The sequence below is a fragment of the Archocentrus centrarchus genome, chromosome 17 (assembly GCF_007364275.1).
Source record: "Archocentrus centrarchus isolate MPI-CPG fArcCen1 chromosome 17, fArcCen1, whole genome shotgun sequence".
Classification (NCBI taxonomy): Eukaryota; Metazoa; Chordata; class Actinopteri; order Cichliformes; family Cichlidae; genus Archocentrus; species Archocentrus centrarchus.
The window spans coordinates 6,514,434-6,537,234 of NC_044362.1; positions in this window are offsets into that span (position 1 = coordinate 6,514,434).

Sequence of the window (22,801 nt, forward strand, 5' to 3'; positions counted from 1 at the left end):
CAGTTTGCTTTATAGGTGGCTTAAAGTTCAGGTACAGGCTCTTCACATCTAGCAGATGCTAAAGACTGAACTTTGTAGAATCCAGACTCTGTGTCAGCTGTGGTAATGCAAGAGGTGACTCGCAACTGGTGCTGTAAGGTATGTTAAATGATTCACAAGACATTTTAGTGCTAAAAGCATGAGGGGGAGGTAACATATTTAAACTTAAGAAAGCCCCCTTAGGAATACTGATAGCATGAAATGGGAACTAACAGAGTGGAAAATACAGAATTAGCAACTCTCATGAAAACATTTAGGGTGTCTGAAAAGGGCCTTTGAAAAGATTGGACTTGCCCTTTAAGACTGAAAGCGTCCTTGGTGGCCATCAGCACACACACCTATACATGCGCACACACTGTAACACACATTAATGCATAAATTGCCATTATCTGAGCTGCCGCCGGTGGCAGAAGTGCCCCCACCAAGATCACCTCAGCTGACAAAAGTTAATTTGCACTAATGATGTTTTACTCCTCTCATTACCTTAAATCATCTCCTTCCCTTCCCCACCCACCGTCTCCTCGCTGCAGAGAGGGAGGAAGATGCAAATAGAAAGGTGCCGAAAGACTCGCGTCCGCAGAGAGCCGGAGAGCGAGAGAAGGGAAGCAGAATAAGTGAGACACAGTGAGACGCACAGCGGCTGAGAGAGCAGTCAGCAGTTTGTAATTATTATCGCTCTGGATGAAGTTGATGTTTATCCTAGCTCTTCTAAACAGCTCTCCCACCACTCGCTGTTAAATATTTTACAACCTTGTATAATTATCAAAGCTACTCAAATTAATTTTTGATGGAAGGCATGTGCACTCAAGTGTCTTTACTGTACAGCCGGCTGTAGTTGTATTTATGCTGTAGGCTTAAGTGGTGGACTTTGTAATGATAACAGAGTCTAAGCTTAACAAGTGTAGAGTGTTTAATGTGTAAATGAGCGTTTTTAGAATTCAAGTTTGAGTATTATGGTTTTATAAGTGAAACAGACTAATGAGTGTTTTGTTGTGCTTTGCCAAACTTTTTCTGCCTCAGTCGCCATTCCTGCTCCAGCCTGTGACTCACTGATCTAAGCCAAGATCACTGTGAAGTGCTGGGAAACACTGAAAGAGACAGTACATGCAAGAAAACCATAAAAAAAACATCTTGCAATTTATTGAATTTTACAGGGATGACTGGGAATTCACAAAGCCACTGTCTCGGGATATGCCCACACCAATGCCTCAGTTGCACAGGCCTACAGAAGGGGGCCTGGAAGGGGAAAATGTGCATTTTCAAACTGGTCACAAAGAGGGTTCTGCACCACAAAGCTCCATGCGATTGCTTGGATTGCACTTTACCTGCAAACATACAATAACTCACTAACCCACTGACCACTGTGCTGGAGTGAAACTTAAAAGAGTGAGACGCAAACCAGAAATGCTGCCTAAATGAAAACCACTGGTAATCCTGGATGTGATTTCTTTTGATCAGCTACGATGCATACTTTAAAAAATACTGTTACTGCTACTACTTTCAAACCCCAAAACACGCTGCGCTAGAAATGGGTCCACCCCAAGGATCAGGTGTCGACACAAACAGAGCTGAATGTATGCAGTTGAGTGTCAAGAGGATTACTGTGAATTATACACCAGGGAAACCAAACAACCTCTGGCTAAGAGGATGGCACCAAACAGAAGAGCCACCTCATCAGGCCAGGACTTTCATCTGTTTATACCAGTGGCCACTCTTTCAGTGATGAGGATGTTCACATCTTGGAAAGAGAGGAATGCTGATTTGCTTTGGGAGTCATGGAGGCCACTTATGTAAAAAGGAAACGACCATCTCTGAATCGAGGAGAGGGCCTATCTTTCATCGACTTACAATACTCTGATTGGATTCCCCAAATCTCTATGAATATTACAGATGGTTAATGATCATGACAACTGATCTCGTGGGTCACTGTTATTCAGTGATGCTAGCTTCTATCTTGAACAACTGTACTGGTCAAAGGTTGGGGAAACCTGCAGTCAGCTGAGAGCGATGAGTGATGAAATGTCTCTCCCACTGAAAACACTGAAACGAATCAACTTTTGTGGGACAACTAAAACAAAGCTCCTACCCAAGACACCAACAGTAACCTCATGGACCTCATGAATGTTCATTTTTATGTTTGTTAGTGTGGACAGAGTTTATTTCAGTAATAATCCATGTAAATCACTTTGGTTTTAAGAGGTGTGCATATATATTTTTTTTATTTATTTATTTTATCTAACCTTTATTCATACAGGCAGTCCCACTGAGACTCAGTGTCTCATTTGCGAGACCTGTTTCGATAAACATTTTCAATTTTTTCAAATTTTCAAAGTATACGTATGTGTGAAGGTTTTCAGAATTTTATTTGTCCAAAATGACTCGACAGACGTGTGTGTATTTGTACTTAGAGGCAAAGGGAGAGAAGTGATGAAGACACAGACACAGACAGACAGACTGACCTGAGATGAAGAAAACACATCATCCTGGATGCTGGACGCTGTCTGTTTTAGGGGCTGATCTGTTTCTCTCACATGCACACACATCATGTCTGATATGTCGCGCTGTCCATTTGAAAAATGTTCCTGTCAAGCAGAAAGTCCTCACCTGGTTGTCATGTGACCCTTTGATCCATCACATAAGCCAGTTCCTTATCCCTCATCCCTTCATACCTAGTGATCATCACTCACTGACACTGTACCTACCTTAAAATGGGCATGCGTGTGTGGTAGTGAATACACGTGTTTGTGCCGCTAATGGACAGAAAGGTTTCTGTATTCAGGTTGACATTTGTCACGCTCCGGGCTACGAACAGAATGATGATGGCGATGAAACCGATACGTGCAGACATCAAAGAGGAAACCTCTTCAAGGCCTTTTACACGCTGTGAGTAACATAAAAGAGGCCAGATGGTGATGAGCACTACCAAAGACAACTGTTATTATGTGGAAAATCGTTATCCTTATGTTCAGTCACTCATTTAATTATATTTGCAAAAGAAACAATCTTTCCCATTTATGCATAGATTTGTTATTTTATATCGTTAATTCGTTAAAGAATTGTGCATCTTTGAAAAAAAGGAAAAGAACAAGAGAAAGAAAGAAGGCAGATAGTGGATTATAATAGAATCTTAACTCAGCTCTCACTAAAAGCCTCCCACAGAAACAATTACAGATAAAAAATGAACGTTGCCTATTTCAAACAGAACATGTGCACATTCATAATCCCCTAAACCAATTGTAAAAATGGCTCCTTCTCAGGATGAGCTGCAAATGTTTCCAGACTAATACCATTTCCCTCATCAATCGGCTGCTAATGACTGCGAGGTTTCAGAGTTGATGTGAGGGAAGGGTCGGTGGCACATAACTTTGTCTGGAGAACAGAGTCTGAAAACTGCAGAGAAATGCTTGAGAGCAACAGATAAAATCCACACAGTCTGCGCATGTGGTTGCCATGATTTAGGATTCATTCGTTCGTTAATATCAATTAACTTTTCCTCTGACTGTGAGGCAAAGATGGCATTATTATTGAAAGGAAAATTTGTTAAGTGGGAAGACTGTAATTTAAAAAAAAAAAAAAAAAAAAGTAGAATCCGGTGAGTGGAGGATTCTTGCCAAAGTAATCTTGGGACAGTAACTCCTACTGCCATATGATAAAGTAGATCTCATGGAAATTGTTGGATTTTTGACATTTTGATCCTGTGTAAACAGCATCTAAAGATGAAGATGGTGTACTTGAAAACACTAGATTTATCACTGAACCTTAAACCGCATTGCTGATGACACATTTCCAGAAATGTGTTTTGGTCAGACTAAATGACTTATTATTAGGTGAGTGACTATGACGATTTAAATATTAATTTAAGATTTTATTGGAATTACAATCAAACAGCCATTTTCCATGCTCAAGTGACATTTTGGACCCATTCATCAGACTAACAATTGTAGCTTAAAGAAGTGAAGCCAGTGCACGACTGCTCTTATACCTGCATTCTGTGTAATGGCCAGCAGGGGGCAACTTCCTGGGTTGCAGAATGAAGACCAAACGTATAAAAGTCTATGAGAAAATAAAGCTGTTTCTCACTTGATTTATGACCTCAGCAAACATGTTTTAATCTAGTTTAAAATGTTAGTTAATAGAGCAGGATGATAATTTTTTTTTTTTTTAAAAAAAAGCATTATTCCTGTTTAAAATAAATGATAAAGTCGGGATTTGTTGGGTTAATGGCTACATCTATCTTCTATATAGAGTCTATGGTCCAAGTCAATCTCCCTCATCTGGCACCTGCAGATGCAGTTCAGAAACAAACTGGAAATTTCAACCTTTGCAATTGTGCTGGTGTGATGCCACATAATTACAAGCTCCGAAAACAGAGCACTAAATTGTCCTCAAATAGTTGTTGTCAAAAGTGAAAGAATATATTTTGATCACTGTGTTGTAAAAAACTGTATTACCTTTCTAAACTCGAGCTCAGTTTTGGTTGAGCTGGAGTGAACCCTTTCTTTGGGGTTTTGAGGAAACCTGCTGCCCTGTAACTCATCTCCATGTATCACCACATCCAGAGCCCTACAGCCTTTGGGAGGGTATAGAATCACATGAACCAAACATAATAAAGGTAATTTACTGCCAAGGCAAATTCCATAGCTCTGGGCCTCCATCCCATGTTAAACAGCCTGCTGACCTTTAGCGTCTGATTTCATAAAGAGGGACACAATCCGATTAGGGCTGGACGGTAAAGGTCAAATGCACTGGCAGTTGCGGCAAAAGCGTCGCCGCTAGCTGGCTGGAGACGTACAGAATGACCATCACTGTGTGCGCTGCAGCCAGCCCTGAGCATGCCTCAGTGTGTGAGTGTGCATAGGACAATGGGATTGAGGCTATGCGTGGGTGTGGGTGGCAGAGGTGGGGGCAGCGACGGTAGTTAGCCTCCTTGGCCTCTGGAGCCGTTACCAAAAAGGGCAACATATCTGACATGGGTGGCATGCTCCCTTTTTATGTCCCAATGACCATACTCTCTCATGCACACAAGCATATACACACCAGGTGGCACTGCGCCAGCTTTACCTCATAGCATCTTCAGCTCAATTGAGCCTTGAAGTGCATCATTGTTTGGCGCTGACTTTCCATCCTTTTTTGTTCCTTTTTATTTTGGCTTGTGGGCAAAGAGAATGTCACAACACATTGTGACAGTGTAGTTTTCACTGACTGACGATCTTTATTTTTTGTTGCCTGTCCCCTAAATGTTTGGCTATAGTCCATGATAACCTACGTTTTTTAAAAAAAAAATTTGTCTTGTCTTTATTTTAATTGTCAAATTCAGTTCAATTCAATTTTATTTATATAGCACCAAATCACAACAAACAGTTGCCTCAAGGTGCTTTATATTGTAAGGTAAAGACCCTATAATAATTACAGAGAAAACCCAACACTCAAAACAACCCCTATGAGCAAGCATTTGGCGACAGTGGGAACAGAAAACTCCCTTTTATCAAGAAGAAACCTCCAACAGGACCAGGCTCAGGGAGGGGCTGAGATAGAGGACAAAAACCTGCTGTGGAAGAGAGCCAGTGATTAATAATAACTAATAACTAATGAGAGATATAAGATTAGAGTAAAAGAGGTGAATGAAAGTGCATCATGGGAACCCCCAACAGCAGTACTAGCAGAATGCTATGGTTGCCTGTGGTTTTGATGAAGGGCACTGACTTGTCTGCAAAACACTCACTATTTTACTCTCCAAGCTGAAACTTGAAAATATGCGTTTGTCTTAATACTGCAACTGCCAGATTTTTTTTTTTTTTTTTTACTTTAAAGGCAAACATTCTCGTTTCTGGTTTAAAATGCACTTTTCACAGTTTCTCCACCACTTGGCAAGTAGTTTGTGTCTGCAGCGTAGTCACTTTCTTCTGAGCAAGCTACTGCGGCAACTTGCTAGCGACCAAAGCAATCATAAGGAGGTTTTCGATGCAGCACAGTATAGCTCTTTGTGTTCTATTTCATGCTAGTGACTGCCAGCAACTGGTAGGGGAATACACATTTTTCCCTCATGATCGGTGAGGATGGTTGTTGACCACTCTCTAGGCCTGTGTGACTGAGACCTAATGGATGTTTATTTTAAAGTCATTCTTTTGTAGTTTTGGCCATCATTTCTATCTTCTGGATAGAACTGCATTCACCAACAGTGTTGGTTAATAAGAGTACTTTTAAAAGTAACGTGTTACATTTCAAGATTGCTGCTATTAAAAAGTAATCTGTTATGTAACTGTATAACTTCCTTGAGTACTTCTGCATTACCAAAAATAAAATAAAATAAAATAAACACTCCTTTGCATTTTCCTTAAAGTGACAGTTTCAGGAGAATTAAAAGCTGGCCGTTGTTGTTTCATACCTGAAGAATTGATCTCATTCGTCTCCTCAATGGACCTTGGCTTTCAGTGTTAACAGCAGTAACACATTTAATATTAACAGAAAGCTAATTTTAAAAAAAAAGTTAAAAAAATTCTCATGTAAATTGCAAAATTAATCTGCTGCATCACTTGTTGCAGTAAAAAAAGGAACAATATGAACAATCTCCCCCACACCAACCACTTCTCTCCAGAGTAAATGCTGAGGGATATAACTGGGAGAAAACTAAAACTAAATAGCATTAATGTCATATTGTCTTGCGTGGAATCACTGTTTTCGTGTTTAAAACTGTGTGTATGTTGCTGTATATCGTGTGTGTGTGTGTGTGTGTCAGCACAGGTAGTTTGTCTCGCCTGTGGATGTTCTTGGTAGCAGAGCTGTCGTCTGTTTTATGAGGTGCCCATTAAGGAGCTCACATGGATAATGCTGATTGCATGGGGCTCTGCCAGGATATGCAATTGTGTGTGTGTGTGTGTGTGTGTGTGTGAGAATATTTGTGTGCAAATTTATCACAGTATACGTGGACAAATTTTCTGGTGTGTGTGTAAATTTGAATGCATTGTTGTATTAACGTACATAGTCAGTGTGTCTGTGCAAGTATGTGTGTGTGTGTCATAGTTAATGTTGATTGTGTCGGGGCACAGCGAGGTGCTGACAGTGCCGCGTCTGCTGAATGACGGAGATGATGTTAACAAGCACAGGGAGGCGGTCACCACCCCTCTGTTTACAATATGGGGGTGCTAAAGCTGTCGAGACCATAACTACCACACACTGCTGTGTGTGTGTGTGTGTGTGTGTGTGTGTGCGCATTAAAACCTCCTTGTCCTCCACCTCTTTGTTGTCACACTCCTCATCTCTGGATCGCTGCAGAGCGGCTTGCCTGGCACTCCAGCTGAGAGAGACAGAGGAGGAAAGAGACCTTTTCAGTAAAGAAGTCTCTATACCTACTTGCTAGAGGAACAACCGCACAGTAAGATAGACATGAGCTAATATATTTACACAGTAACAATAACAAGCTAAGAAAGCCTGAATAGATTTTGTGCATTGGTGGAGGGGTATAGTTGACTATACATCTAAAAGGTTTCTTTTGAATAAAGAAAAAAGAGAAAATGCCAATGACAAGTTTCAAGAATGTAAAAAAAAAAAAAGCAACAAAAACAACAGTTACACTTTGTTACAAAGGGCCACCACAACCCACGGCTCCACATGTTTGATTTGCCAGTTTTACACAAGATTCCCTTCCTGACACAACCCCAAAGGGGATTTGTGTCTCCAGCTAGGATCAAACCAGCTATCTTTGCTTTGCCATGTAAATGTGTTAACCACTACACTAAGGAGGCACTTTGGGAACCTAAAATAACATTTCCAAATTATGTGTTTGCCTTACCAGTTGATTTTTGTTGCTTATCAGAATGGTCCATCATTCTGGTATCAACAAAACGGCAGCTCATCCTGTCGATGACTGTGAACAGTTTAGGTAACAATACAGAAGAATTATTTTTTAATGAGGAAGGGGCATGATAATAAGCCTTAATATTTTGGGCCTTATTCATTTCATATGCAAAGTTACAGTTACAGAAGTTCTGACAGGATTTTATGGAGGCCTGAGAAAAACTAAGTACACCCCATCATTCAAAAGCTTGTAGAAACACCTTTAACTTGAAGTAATTGTTTTCTGTATAACGTCTCTCACATTGAATTTTGGTCCAGTCTTCTTTACAACATTGTTCATTGAGGCTTTCCACAGGTCTCTTAAGGTTTGCACTTTGGCTGGTAAATTTGTTGGTGTGCTTGGGCTCAATCTCCTTTTGCATGACAGAGTTTCAGCCAAGCTTTAGCTGTCAGACAGATGGCCTCATGTTTGACTCTAGAATACTTTGGTATACAGAGATGTTCCTGGTCTGCTCAATGACTGCAAGGTGCCCAGGTCCTGTGACTGTAAAACAAGCCCAAAGTATCATCCTTCCACCACCATGCTTGACAGTTGGCATTAAGTGTTTCTGTTGATGTGCTGTGATTGGCTTTCTCCAAATGTGGTGCAGTGCATTATGCTCAGACATCTGTCTGGTCTCTGTCCAAAGAACATTGTTCCAGAGGTCTTGTGGTTTGTTCCATCTTTGTGGTGTGTGCTGCCATTAGCATTTGAGAGAGAAGAGGCTTTATTGTAGCAACCCTTCCAAATAAGTTATAATTGTTTTTCTAATTATACTGTCAGGAACTTTAAAATTTAACATAACTGACTAAATCCAGTCCGGTGAAAACTTTCTTTTTCTCATGACTGTACATCTGACATTTTTGGCCAAGCTACTTTCCCCCTTGGCCTGTTAGCCCACAGTTTATCGGTCCCACAGCAGACAAAACTCCCCAGCACACAGTGCTAAAGACTGCTGCCATACTATAGGATTATTTTATTTTGACCTTTATCCTGTTTTCAAACATATATATATTATAACATTTTGAATGGAAACAAATCCTTGACAGCTGGCATTGAAGAGTTCTGCGGGACTGCCATGAATGCTCTCAGGTAGCAAATGGACAGCATCATTGTACTGTGAAGGACTTCAGTAATATATTAGAGTGGTTTTGTGTATCAATCTAACTAGATTAAACACAAGGGCATTTGATTTGAAACTGTTTAAGTTTACATATTTGCACTCTGTTTGTTTTCTGTGCAGAAAGGAGCACATTGTCATGGATGTTCAAGTCATACAACTTCCCCACAATGATTTATCTAAATATTAACATAATGGCTTCCTGTTCTGGCTCGTCTTTCAGCTTTTTGGATTCAGTAGTTGTTACTGGGGGTGAAACAGCAAGATACAAGGCCCTTAATGGGTCCAAGTTAAAAGCTTGGCTCTTGTAGAGCACCAGAAGTTAAAAGCTTACACAGAGTTATCATAATAGGCCATGCTCAACGTCAGCCAAGTCGTCTTTTTGAAGCAAGCCTAATTTCCCATGATGATGATGATGATGATCGGCTGGACAACATGCTCAGAAACAATTAGCACTGGTCGCTGAAGTGGACACTTTCCCCCAGTCAGGCATCGAGGGCCAGGGCATAAATAAGTCCCCTTGTCAGCTATTGCCAAGCGACATCTAATGACTCTCATTAATATGCAAAATAGCAGCCATTTTTCTCTCCTGTGTGTGTGTATGTGTCTTTCTTCATTTTGTGCACATGGTCCGTCCAGTGCAAAGTGACCAGCTCAAGAAAATTTCTAATTGCGAGTCAATTATGTCATTGAGCCCGTTTAGATGTTCATTTGTATGCAAATTTGGAGACTGCTGGGGGATGAGAGGGGAGCCGGCATTAGACAACATGGAGGGCAGAAATACTGGAAGATGACCCATACACAGAGCAGCCTACATGACATGATTCATCATTATTTAGGCTGTGCAAATAATGAACGCTTGAAAGCCTTTTGGTGATGTAGTTAGAGTTTAAGCTCCTCAAATGCATTAAAGTTCCAACAAAAAATGTTTGCATTAAAGTGAAATCAGGTTAAACAATTTAGTTGAAGATGGCATTCAATTCAAATTCAATTCAAATCGCAGATGCTCGTCTCTGGATGAGTGATCTGGAACGATCATTTCGTTGTGTGCCTTGTGCGCACAATGACAATGAGTTGAATCTAACATCTAACATCTAATAGCTAATTAATCAGTATTTCAGCTTTTTTGAAAAAAAAAATTATTACTCTTGCCTGAAAGAGATGAGAATGTCAATATGCCTCATCTGTGCACTAAATATACAGTTACAGTCAGCAGGCAATTTTCTTAACTTTGTACACAGCCTTTAAAACAATGTTATTGCTAATGCGAGCCATATTATGTATATTTGGAAACATGCAAAAGTTAGAAAAAAATAACATTAAAAGAACCATAGCACCGTGGCGTGGTGGTTAGCATTGCTACCTCACAGTTAGAATGATATCTAGAAGGGTTCGATTCCACCTTGGCCCAGGCCTCCCTGTCTCTCTGTGTGGAGTTTGCATGTTCTCCCCGTGTCTGCGTGCCTGAACAGGATGGATGGATGGAACCATATCATTTTGGATTACATTAAATTCCCTCAAAGGGAAAAATACACAAGAAAAAAAACTGCAATATTATTTCTTTATAAGAGGTTGCTGTTGTTTCTGCTAAATAGCCATGAAATATTGAAGACCTTTTCATCATTGTTATGTTTTAATACTGATTTAAAGGGTAGTTATATGAGTATATACGATACCCCTAGATACTGCTGGAACATCAAGGGCACTCAGTGACCAGCCGGCGTGAGGATCTGTTGGATAAGCTACCCAATCTCGGCTCACTGCAGGGACAAGGCTTCCAGTCCTCAGCATACCCTGATGCTCGCTGCCAAGGAAGGAATCCCATAAGTGATATCCCAGGAAGCAGAACTGTGGGAAAAGGATGGGTGTCCATGCTAAGCTATAAAAAATCCTCTGGGCCACCAAGGCATCCTGCTTTTTCATGGTTGCTTGTCAAATGTGTTCTGGACACCACACTTTTTCATATTTGTCTGCAAATGCTAACTACTTGGCCAGCAGTAGCAAAACTTGAACACGTGTGACGCAAACCAAAAATGGAGATTTGCCTTCAAAGGTGCAAGTTTTATTTTAAAAGTGAGCCTTCTCCATTTCCATTTTGCATCGCACTTTTCTCTGTTTCACATTAAATGCTGAGCATAACGTCTATTCAAACTATGACTGCAGCAATATGCTAGTGACCAAAGCAATCACAAGGAAGTTTTTGCCAACCAATTGGGGAATATACATTTTTCCGTAGCAACAGGTGGTTGCCAGGAGGTCACTGGGACTGGGACTTTAGGATTTATTTTCCCTGCGACTGCCATCAACCTCCATGAACCACCCACAGCTGGTTCAGAAATATTCATTTTTAACTCACAGCTGGTGGTGACCATGCGGCTGGCGGACCAGTCTCTAGGCCTCTATGAGTGGGGACCGATCTCTTGATCCTACATTGTCACCATGATTGTCACACCTGTAAAATCACAAATAAGTAAGTCACATGGTTAGTGGTCATGTGTCTGCAAAACCTCAGCTGCCTACTAACCACCTAGCAATAGGCTAAAATTAACAATTTAATTTTAATTTCATGGCCAACAGCACGAACAGGCCAAACAATACTGTAACACTGGCATATACTAGTTTGATAAAGAGTGTTGTGAGCAGCTTCTACTATCTCCATGTAGGAGGGCAGGATGCTATGATGCATTGATGCTAGCTGCTAGCATGCTAACTTTAGTAGATGTCTCTGCAACACAATAGATAGAGGTCTTTGAAATCGCTTTTATTTGCATTTTGATGTTATTTTTACATGTTGTATTATTTAACCATTGAATTCATAATATTATATAACATAATATTGCAATTTACCCCTTTAGACACTGATCTCCTATCTGTGTTGTACACGCTGACTTGCAATCCTTACTGAGCTACATTGTATTTGATATGACTTTAAACTGTTTAGTGTTAAACAGGTTCAACAATGCATACTATCATATGTAATATGAAATAACAATCTGTGTCAAACTTACAAGTAATAATATTATGATTACTTCAAGTTAGGCATATAACCATTAAATTAGTGTATGCTTTACAAATTACAGCATATACCTAATGGAAGATAATGTTAGTAGTGTGTGATAAACCAGTTTTAAAGAGATGTAAAATATGGATCTATAATTTTTTAAACAATGATGAATAATATGTCTTTTGGAATGAAACACAATCCTGTTTTTTTTTTTTTTTTTTAGCTCTTATTTAATGCAAGCAGTAGACTCATGGTGTTGCACGTAGAGCTCATCATTTCATCAACCTTTCATCCTGAAAATATGTTCCTGTGGTTTAGAAGAGTGGGCCAACCCTAGTAAATGATTCCCAGATTCATCATCCTGCTGTGATCTGATCTGATTCTCTCTGCTGTTGATTAGACGCTTATTGGAGTGAGGAGATAAGACATCAATAAGAAGAGAAGGAGGAGAGGAGGAAGAGAGAGTAAATGGTGAGAAGAATGAAGGGAAGATGTTGAGGATAAGGAAAGGGGAAGACAAAGAGGAGAAAAAGAGGGGAAAGTATCAGTCCATTCCATTTGGTTTTCTAATTTTTTTTTTTTACTAAATTCTATGCAAGTGTCTGGTATATATTTATGTATGTCTGTTAGAGTACGTGTGCGCACAGAGCCTCCAATAGCAGTAGATTATCCAGGTGACACTGAGCAGTCATTACAGCAGCCATCAGCAGTTAATGAACAAATGGAGTCCACAGCATTCCCACTAAATTCATTATCACTGTATTGGACTTGATGGTGCAGATTAATAATTGGTTTGTCACATAGATATTTTGGATGATTAATTCCTGTATTGATTAAGAAGAGAAGACAAGGTGGTGGTGTGCGTTGACAGGGTTGACTAAAGTGTGCACACCAGCAGCAGCAACCTACAGGAAGTCAATGGCTGGTCAGGGAAGAGACTGATCAGAGCAATGGTGAGAAAGGCACTGCAGCCCAACTTAATCAGAATTGTGGTTTGTGTCTTGCTGTGGACTTTTCTCATATTACTCTCTCTTCCGCTGGTTGTTTCTGGAGTCCTGGAGTTTATACAGAAAAGCTAAAAATTCATTTTTAAATAGATTTTTATTATTTAATCTTTAATAATCTGTCAGTGGGCATATCATAGTGCACGGTTCAGCATAAAAAACACACTGTCATCTGCAAAAAAAAGTTGATCTTTGCACAAGTTTTAATGTCCACATCCTCCCAGCAGCCCATTGTGTCGGACAAACACATTTCTGCAAGTGAAGTAGAATTAATTCCAGGGAAAAGAACTTATAGAGCCTATGTTTATGTTAAAAGTGTTAAGCTGTAACAGGAAACTGTGGCACCAGAATATTACTTCTACATTCACCCAAGACTGAAGTTATAATATATTGCTCTAAAAACCTTACACTCTGGATGTCATTACCTTGTCTTCAAGCAGCAGGAATTTTTGGTGTCATTTATGACCAGAATATGTCCTTCAATGCGCATATTAAACAAATATGTAGGACTGCTTTCTGTCATGTGTGCAATCTTGCTAAAATTGGAAACAGATTTTTACTCCCCAGGTGTTTATGTACCACTGCTGCATGAACCACCTCTTCCGGTTAAAAGGGAGTTTTTCCTTTCCGCCATTGCAAACTGCTCGCTCACAGGAGATCATCTGATCTCTCTAATACTGTCTTTATGTTATAGTTTAAAGCACCTCGGGGTGAGATTTGGGTTGAGATTTGGTGCTTTCTAAATAAAAGCAAATTGAATTACATTGAACTAAACTGCTCCTGGACTTTGTTGAGTTTGCCTAATCAAAGGAGGACCTTCTGGTTTGATATTGATTTTAGCATATATTATACTGAGTTTGCCAGCTTAGAGCTAAAGCTAAAATATTCTCTTAACAGAATTAAATTGTGTGTGCTTGAATCTAGTAGTCAACTGTATTCTCTTTGCACAAGACTGTGACTTTAAATGTGACAGAGAATACTAGTGAATAGATTAATATGTCTCCCTTTCTTTATACATATTTGTGTGTACTTGTGCTGCGTGATGCTCTGGGTCCATACAGCTTTCTCTCACAGGGGACATGTGGTTGTCTATCCACTGAGCTCAGATTCATTAGTATCGATCAGCCATGTACTGGATATATAGATCTACTAAGTATATAGATAAGCCATTTATAAAGCAAGATCGTGGTCCACATATATAGATTCACCATGTGAGCGTATAGATCAACTGCAGACAAGTTTACTGCACATGAACCGCATCTGGACAGAGCTGCTCTTCTGTGTCTCCGGAAAAGAAATAACTTGTATCACTTATATTCAGTTCCTGTTTTATGTCGTCATGTGTCAGTCATTGAGAAGACAGGAGGTAATCAGTATATAGGCCTACACATATTTTTTGGAGGGGACAAAAACATATGAAGAAACTTGAAGAAAGTGTTCGTCCCTGCCACTTTGAAAAGTAAGCATGTTACAACCCGTCCCCTGCAAGATTATACAATAAAAAGGCGTAATGCATTCATATGATGCCAGATGCTTGAATGGATGGATTTACAGCTGTAAAACCAACACACCTTTATCACAGAGGATTGCTATCACACAACTGGACTTCAAGAGTTGAAAGTGGGACAAGTGAATGCTTCTCATTCACGGATGGATTGAAGTTATCTTTCTCTTTTGTGGGAGGGATGGGGATTAAAATAATATCCAGTATAGAGTTATTAAATTCACCATGCCCTCCTGTAGCATTATCCTACCAACAATTCTCCCGCCTCTTCTCCTCTTTAATTTACACATACACAAAACAGATTACTCTGATATATTCATCCAGACATCACTGGCCACTGGTCATCATCACAGCATCTGTGGAGATGATAAAGTGATGCTGGGCTTCGTTTCAACTGAGAGAGGGAGAGGAGGCCTCCCTCACAGATTAAAGAAAGCCTCGGTTTCCACGGGGACAATGGGGAGGAATTACCATATGAATATGACCACAGCACCCCGGCCTCTTAAGACCATCAATCTCCCCACGCCGAGCGCCGTGATGCCAGATAACCCCCCGGATATCCCCTCTTAACCTCAATTTCTCAGGATGTATTAAGAGATGGTTGCCACACAGAGCAGGGGAGAGGAGAGGGAGTCGGGAATGAGGAAGGGGCTTGGGGTTGGACCAGCAGGCGCTGCCATTTTTTTCTGTGCACACCCTCTACCCCAGCCTGAAACAAGTTACAACGCAATTAATCTTGTCCCAGAGGAAAAAAATATGGCAGCTAAGTGAATTTTACATGAAGATCCTCCCTCTACTTACCTGCCTTACTCCTGTATCACAGCATCTATCAGTCTGGAGATTTGTGTAATGTAGGGGGAGGGAGATTCAACTGAATATATGTATTAATGTGTCAAACTTGTGGCGGGATGGAGGGGACCTGCGGTGAGATGTCAGCATTGCTGAGAATGGTGCTCCATAATGTCGAAGAGTGCACCATTTTAAAAGAGATGCAGTGCCTTTGAGAACAATGCATGTATACAAATTCAAAGCTGCAATATTAGATGCTTTTTTTCACTGCACTCGGAAACCGCTGGAAAATATGGAAGAATTGATATATTATCAGTTTGTGGATCTGTGCCTATTTACACATCTGGGACATGAAAAGTGGTCTAACAGATCCTACTTTTAGTTTTGTTCACTGTTGCATGCAGTGTATTATAGAGTAACATACTAAAGTAATGACATTTGTCTGAAATGCTGTAATGCAATGCATTAATGTTTCATATATTCATTAAAACACCTTAGTTTGAATGTGAGGCCTAATTGCAAATTGTGCTCAGGACAGAAACAACTTTCCACCACTGCAAACATGACATTGAATCTCTCCAGTCAGCAATTTCTTCAGATTTGGCAAAAATGTGCAATATGTCCATCCATCCATCCATCCATCCATCTTCTTCCACTTCTCCAGTTCAGGGTTGCGGGTGTCTGGAACTGTCATTGGGAGAGAAACAGTGCCCACGCTGGACAGGTCATCAGTCTGTTACAGGACTAACACAGAGAGACAGATAACTATTCACTGTCACATTCACACCTATGGCCCATTAAGAATCACCAATTAATCCAGCCCATGCATGTTTTCGGACTGTGGGAGGAAGCCCACAGTACCTGGAGAGAACCCACTCAAGCGTGGGGAGAACATGCAAACTCCACACAGCGAGGACACACCCTGGATTATGTCTCATGTACTATATTTTAACCCATATGTTTTCATATTTTCTGTTCATGTCTTGTCCTGAAAACAAATTAACTTGTGTATGTGTGCGTACAGTATGCGGGGGTTTCAGGATGTGCAGTGAAAAGCACATCCTGCCATCCAGGTGACAGCTGTTTGACTTTTACACTCCACTGATATTCATTAACAGGTCAGACTGTAACATCACCTCTCTGTTATCGGGGTTTTCAAGCTCTCAGAACAATAGATTTGATTTATCAGCACTTTTTGTTTTGTTTAACTCTAATATCTCTAATTTCCTTATTTTGTTAGATGCAGTCTTCAAAGGGGTCACTGAAATAACATATTTTCTGCAGCTCTGCAGTGCAGTCAGGGAAGTTGTAGCTGTTCTTCTGCTTCAGACCTGATAGGTGTAAGCCTCTGACTTAAAGGAAAATTCCAGCTTATTTCAACCTTATTGATTACCTTTATTGAAGATTTGGGGAATAGCTGACTGTGGTTGGTACTGTTTAGTTCAACTCTACTTCACATCTAATGGGAAACCTGTTGCAGGTTTATATTCTTGCCGCAATATACAATATTTTGGCCGAGTCCTTTTACCCTTATCCCTAAAATGAAGGGGCCTATTGCACTGCCCCTCCTCAAACACACCACTCCTGTCTCCAAACCCATTCACTGGCTGTTCCAGATGCACTCCCGCCTTACTCCTAACACAGCCTGTGTACCTCCTTCTATCATCCTCCTGTACCCCTAACAGAACAAGACACCAGAAGTGGACTATTAGTGGATCTCCACAGGCCCCCTGAAACTACCTGAACCTCCCACATCTCTTACTGCCACAGCTGTGTTGAAGAAGTTACCTAAAGTTTTTTAATTTGTCCTCTAAACGGTATAAGTGCTTTGAGTCCTCAGACAGAGTAGAAAAGCTCTATATAAAAACTACCCCATTTACAATTTACCAGTTATTGGATATATTTAAAAGCATGAGAATTTGATAATATTAAGTATTCAAGGTTATATGTGCATCTTGCCAATATGTGCGTGTTTCCTACTTAACCTGCAAACAGGAAATATGTGGATCACCAAGATAAAACATACAGCAGCTCCCATTTTATGTGAAACCAGAATAAAGAAATGATGATCATCACCAAAACTGCCACCTGCTTTAGTAGCCACAGTTTTGTGCACTAAAAAAAAAGTCTACCTTTAAGTCGTTCTAATATTGCAGCACTAAAAGAAGCAACGGAAATACAACAAAGGGAAAAGGTCAGATAATTATTGAATATGATCGACTTCCCCATTTGTCAAGCAGATGTACCAGCGGATAACATAATGTACATGTCAGAGAGGGATGGTGGGAGATCCATGGCCCCAGAGGAAGAGTGGGAGAGAGAGAGAGAGAGAGAGAGATGCGGACATAGATGCGGAGAAGAGAGCCGACAGTGATGTAGATGCATCAACCTTTGTGAGAAAGAGCGACAGAGAGCCGCAGATAGGAGAGGTGAGAGAGAACACAGGTGTAATAGATTTCTGGTGTCTATATTTCATGTTGAAAATTGGCCGGTACATCCAAGCGGTTTGATCTATGAGGGCCGTCGTCTTAAGAAAAAACCTTAGTAAATGTGTAATTTCTCCCTTGATGGAACACAGGCAAAAGGCTATTCTTCTTATTCCCCTCTCTCCCACTTTTTCTTTCTCCCTCTCTTTCTAGGTGGTTTCCACACTCCCTCCATCCCGCCCTCCTCCCCTCTTCATGCTCCTTGATGTCTCCATTTCATTACCAGCCCTCCATCTATCAACCTCTCCTGTTTTCCTTTTTTCAAAGAGTGACTTTCCTCACACACAGTTTTGGACGGGGGTATGTACTTGCCCCACGGTCGCTGCGGCTGTTTATATACATGTGTGAGCTTTGCTGTGTCTCTACTACAACTTGAGCATCCTCTGTATCTGGCATCTGCTCATGAATGTGCTCACATGCACATGCAAATGGACACTAGCCTATGAATGTGTGCTTGAATCCCAGCATTTGTGTCTGTGACCCTGTCTGACCTCTGCGCAGTCAGAAGAGCAGTTTTGCACCGTGCAGGCTTGATGTCAGCAGTGAATAGAGACAGAGCAGCAGCATTATCGGAGGTGCAGATGTAAAAAAAGGGGGGGGGGGGCACTGAAAATAAATGGGGCAGAGGGCCGAACAGCGCTGCACTACTGATGTGTAAAAGATAAAGAAGGTCTCAGCACTGATCTACGAGCATGACGAGGAGAAAGGCAGCGAGGAAAGATGGAAAAAATAAAACACACAAATACACGTAGATGGAAGCAGGCGGAGAGAAGAAGACGTCTCACTGAAAAGATGAGAGGATTTAAAAAGCTGCAGGCCCACAGGAGAAATTTCAAAAGCATGGAGTTTGGAGTGCAGAAAACATTTTATGCGACTTCTACACTGTGATGATTAAAAAACAAACACCTTAACCCTTTGTGACTGGTCGGTTAAAATGATGCATATTTATGTGTCCACAATCAAAATTCAATTCTAAACCCTGAATAATGAATACTTGTTGGTTTTGTATGTAAAGTACATTTTCAAGCTAATATTTTTCATTTAAAACATCAGAGTGCTGAAATAAGTCACATTTCAGAAATCCTATTTTGCGGGCATACGATGCATGTCGTGAAGCACCAAAACTCTAAATGAAAGATTAAAACGAACAGACGTGTAAACAGAAGTAAAAAGTTTTAAAAGTGTAATAAGGACGAGAACAAATATGCCAATTAAGAGCTAAATCTTTTCAGCAGTGAATGATAAATGAACAAAAGCAGTCACAGATCACATTAGAATGAAGCTGCCGCTGCTGCTGGTTGGTGCTGATCGTACTACTAATAATGTGAGATCAGTTGTCTCTATCAGCGGTGGGCAGGCCAGGCCTTTTAATCATGGTCTAAGGGGTGCCGAGCCTCTCTATCATCATTGAACTGTGTCCAGGGCTAATTGTGGCTATATTTCACTGTCCCTGTGGCCTGCACACTGCAACGATCTCCTGGCCTGCTTGCAGAACCACACACACACACACACACACACAGCTTACACGTATAGAACTGAGAGGGTTGGGGATGGAAACGAACACTGATTTGCACATTTTCAGTTCGCTCGTGCAAGCACAGAAACATTATGTCAGGGGCCACGAAAAGGAAGTTCTCTCAGTTTTTAAAAATGTGCCCCCCCCCCCCCCCCCCCCCCCCCCCGCACCTTCAGAGTTAAACTGCTGTTAATAAACGCATCCTGCAGATGTTTCACAATAAAACCTCTCTCCGGGGGGGAGTGGGGTGATTGCATCTCATAAACACCTGGAGAATGTTTAATGTGAAACAGACTGAGGAACAGCAGCAACAGCAGATTGATACCGCAAAGCGAGCTGAACGGCAAACAGAACGAGTTGTGGTAAAATGTCAGAAACAGCAACCCTTTCTCATTCCACAGAGTCAGATTTTGGCAAAGCCAGAGGAACCTCAAAGGTACGTACAAGGTGCTTCTTTGGTGCACATTAGGAATCAAGTGAGGTGGCGCACTCACAGCGCTGTCACCCGCGAGGCCGGCATCCTCGTCTGTGTGGGCCCTGTCTTTTCACTCATTTGTTTTCTTTCTCACTCACTGGTTTGTTAGGTTTAGGCCCCAGAAGTACTTGGACCAGATGAAAAATGATGGCAAAGGGTACCCAGTGTGTCAACGTGTGACGTGACGACACCTGATTCATATGTGTGTGATGATGATTTGTGAGACCAGGCTAAATGTATACATCATGCGGGCCTCTCCTGACAGCCTCGCAAAAATAAAGGGCTGACTCTTGATTAAATTGAGCTAGCTAAATACTTATTTTAGAATTTATGGTACCTCAAAAAGTATTAATTATGCAAATTAATAATATTTTATTACTCCCTAGCAGATGGTTAAACATACATATACTTATGCACACACACACACACACACACACACACACATAGAGGTAATATTTTTGCTTGCTTTTCACTCTCTCCCTTTCTATAATCACTCCATGTTTCTTCTCTGCCTTTCGCTCACCTCGACACAAGCGGGTCACCTCTGCTGCAGAAACTTTTAATTAAACTTACAGCTGCCACAACTGGACAGCCGAGAGGGGGTGGGGGGGTGGACGAGTGGATGGATGCTACTGCATGTCTACCTCTGAGCCAATCCTTTCCTCTCTCCTTCTCCATTCATCTCATAATTTTGTTCCTTCTCTCTCTCTCTCCACGGTAGAAGCAATTTCCATGAATTTGACTTAATGGACAGGGTTGTGTCCCTAATATGCAACAATGGATTGACACCCAGACTAAAAGTGCTGCCCTGAACCTCAAGACTGTGTGTGCCATAATCATTTTCACACAGACACACACACACGCACGCACACACACACACAACCACTGACACTTCTATTTGTTGAGTGTTTCGACTTGTTTGTGGAAACCAAATCGTATTTGTGGTAATGCACACCTCTTTCTGGATGTGTATTACTCAGTAAGGAGTGATTTCCCAGCGTCATTAAGCAACTAAAAGCATAACACTATGTTAGCTAAAACCTCTTGAATAAAGGCTCGAGGTTCTTTTTTTACACTGATGTCCGGAAAGGAAATTTCCAGTGTTTTTTTTTTTTTTTTTTGCGTGAAACCAAGAAATTTGCTCTTTCCTTAGGAAAATGTTCATATAAAGGAAGGAAGGAAGATAAAACTAAGACTCAGCTTTGAGAAGACCTAATTAGAGTGTAGTATTGCACTGCTGAGAAGCCACTTAAAACACGGCCATAACACAAATGTACCTACAGCAGTGTGAGCCTATCTGATGGCACTTAAAGGACTCTGTCATCGCAGATGGCTTTCTGCGGTTTCCAGAGGAACTGTGGTTACTGTACACACGTGTGTTTGAATGTGTGTGTGCACACACACGTGGACATGCTGTATGTGTGCATTCGTGATTACATTTAAACCCCCCCTCGTACTTCCCTGTAGTGGGTCTTGTTTCAAAAACATCCTCTAACACATTTGCACAATAGAGGAGCACACACTTAACACAGGCACCCGATGCCAGAAACACTGGACCAACATTAGTGGCCAAAGCAAATTATGAAGTTTAAAAAGCCACATAACAGTGTTAGCAAACGAGAGGTACTCGACAGCTCTCAACGTAGAATGACATTAGCTTGTTAAGGGAAGATATAGGATATAGGATCAGCTTAGACTTAATGCAATGCGTCCATGCCCGCATTTGATGCAGTATATACGTTAAAGGAGTCACTGGTTGCTGTAATCGTTCTTCTTCCTGTAAGAGTCGGCCTTTAAACAGAGAAGGGGAATTAATCTGCAAGCATTGCAAAAACTGAAGACAGAAAAAAGTAAAGTTTAGCTCAAGGCATTATGCTCAGGCTTCAGCAGCCCGAATACGCCAAATCAATCAGGTACCGGTCCTCCCAGCAGAGTGGAGGGTCCCTGGCACTTTCTGTGGTCTACTTAAGCACACTAATGCCGTCAACAAGTGGGCACGATCGCAATGTTGATATGCTGAAGTTTAAAAGGCAGCATCCGTACATTTAATAATTAACACTAGATATGAATTGAAGCTACGCCTGAGGGGAATTTAATTAGAGTTGCAGATATTTGGTCATAAATCAAGGTGTGACAGATTAAAATCTCAACTTGAATGTGACACCAGATGAAAGGTTAAGGATTATCAAAAGGACCATGTCTCCTAGAAAATGCATTCTCTATTAAGACAATGGTTTTCACAGTTACACCATGCTGGCAGTTTTAATTTCTGTCTAGATTAAATTCAGGCTGTTATTTTGATAGGTGTGATTTTATAGAATTTTATTCTAAGACATCAGAACATGGCTGAATGGCTGCAGGAAAAAAAATCACAGGATCAGGGTTTGTATACTGAGTCATGGTTACCTGGTGAACATAAATAGAAGTGTTTAAAGCCAGGAAAAAAAATTACGGTTTTAGTTAAATGTTACTGACCACACCGTGTGCCAACACAGACTGTTGCTTAATGCTTCAATCACACTAGAGTAAAAAAAAAAAAATAGAATGGCAACGTCCTTGTACCTGTGAACAATTGGTTGTTGATTGCACTGAATTTGATTGATTCCATTGCTGTGACCAACTGTTTGATTTTAAGGCAGTTGCACAGGTCACCTGGTGAGACGCGGCCTGTCTCCAAACAAACACGGTCCAATTCAGACGCTCTCAGACAGGCTGGCAGCGGTTTGCAAATACCTGCCGTCTAATTTATAAGAGAGACACGTTGCAATCAGTCTGAGTCGGTCTGCACTGATGGGTGCGTCTTGTCTGCTATGCGTAGCAGACAGGTTGACCTCTGAGGTCAAACTGATAATAAAGCTATGTAAAGCCATTTAAAACAGTATTTTAGATGATAGCATATAGGGAATTCTAAATATCACATCATGGTTTGCATCCAAATATCCTCTGACCAAACTTTTACATTTCACATTTGCCTTTTTTCAAGTTGACCCCCAAAAATTTTTTATATTTAAAGAAAGTATTATCAGGATA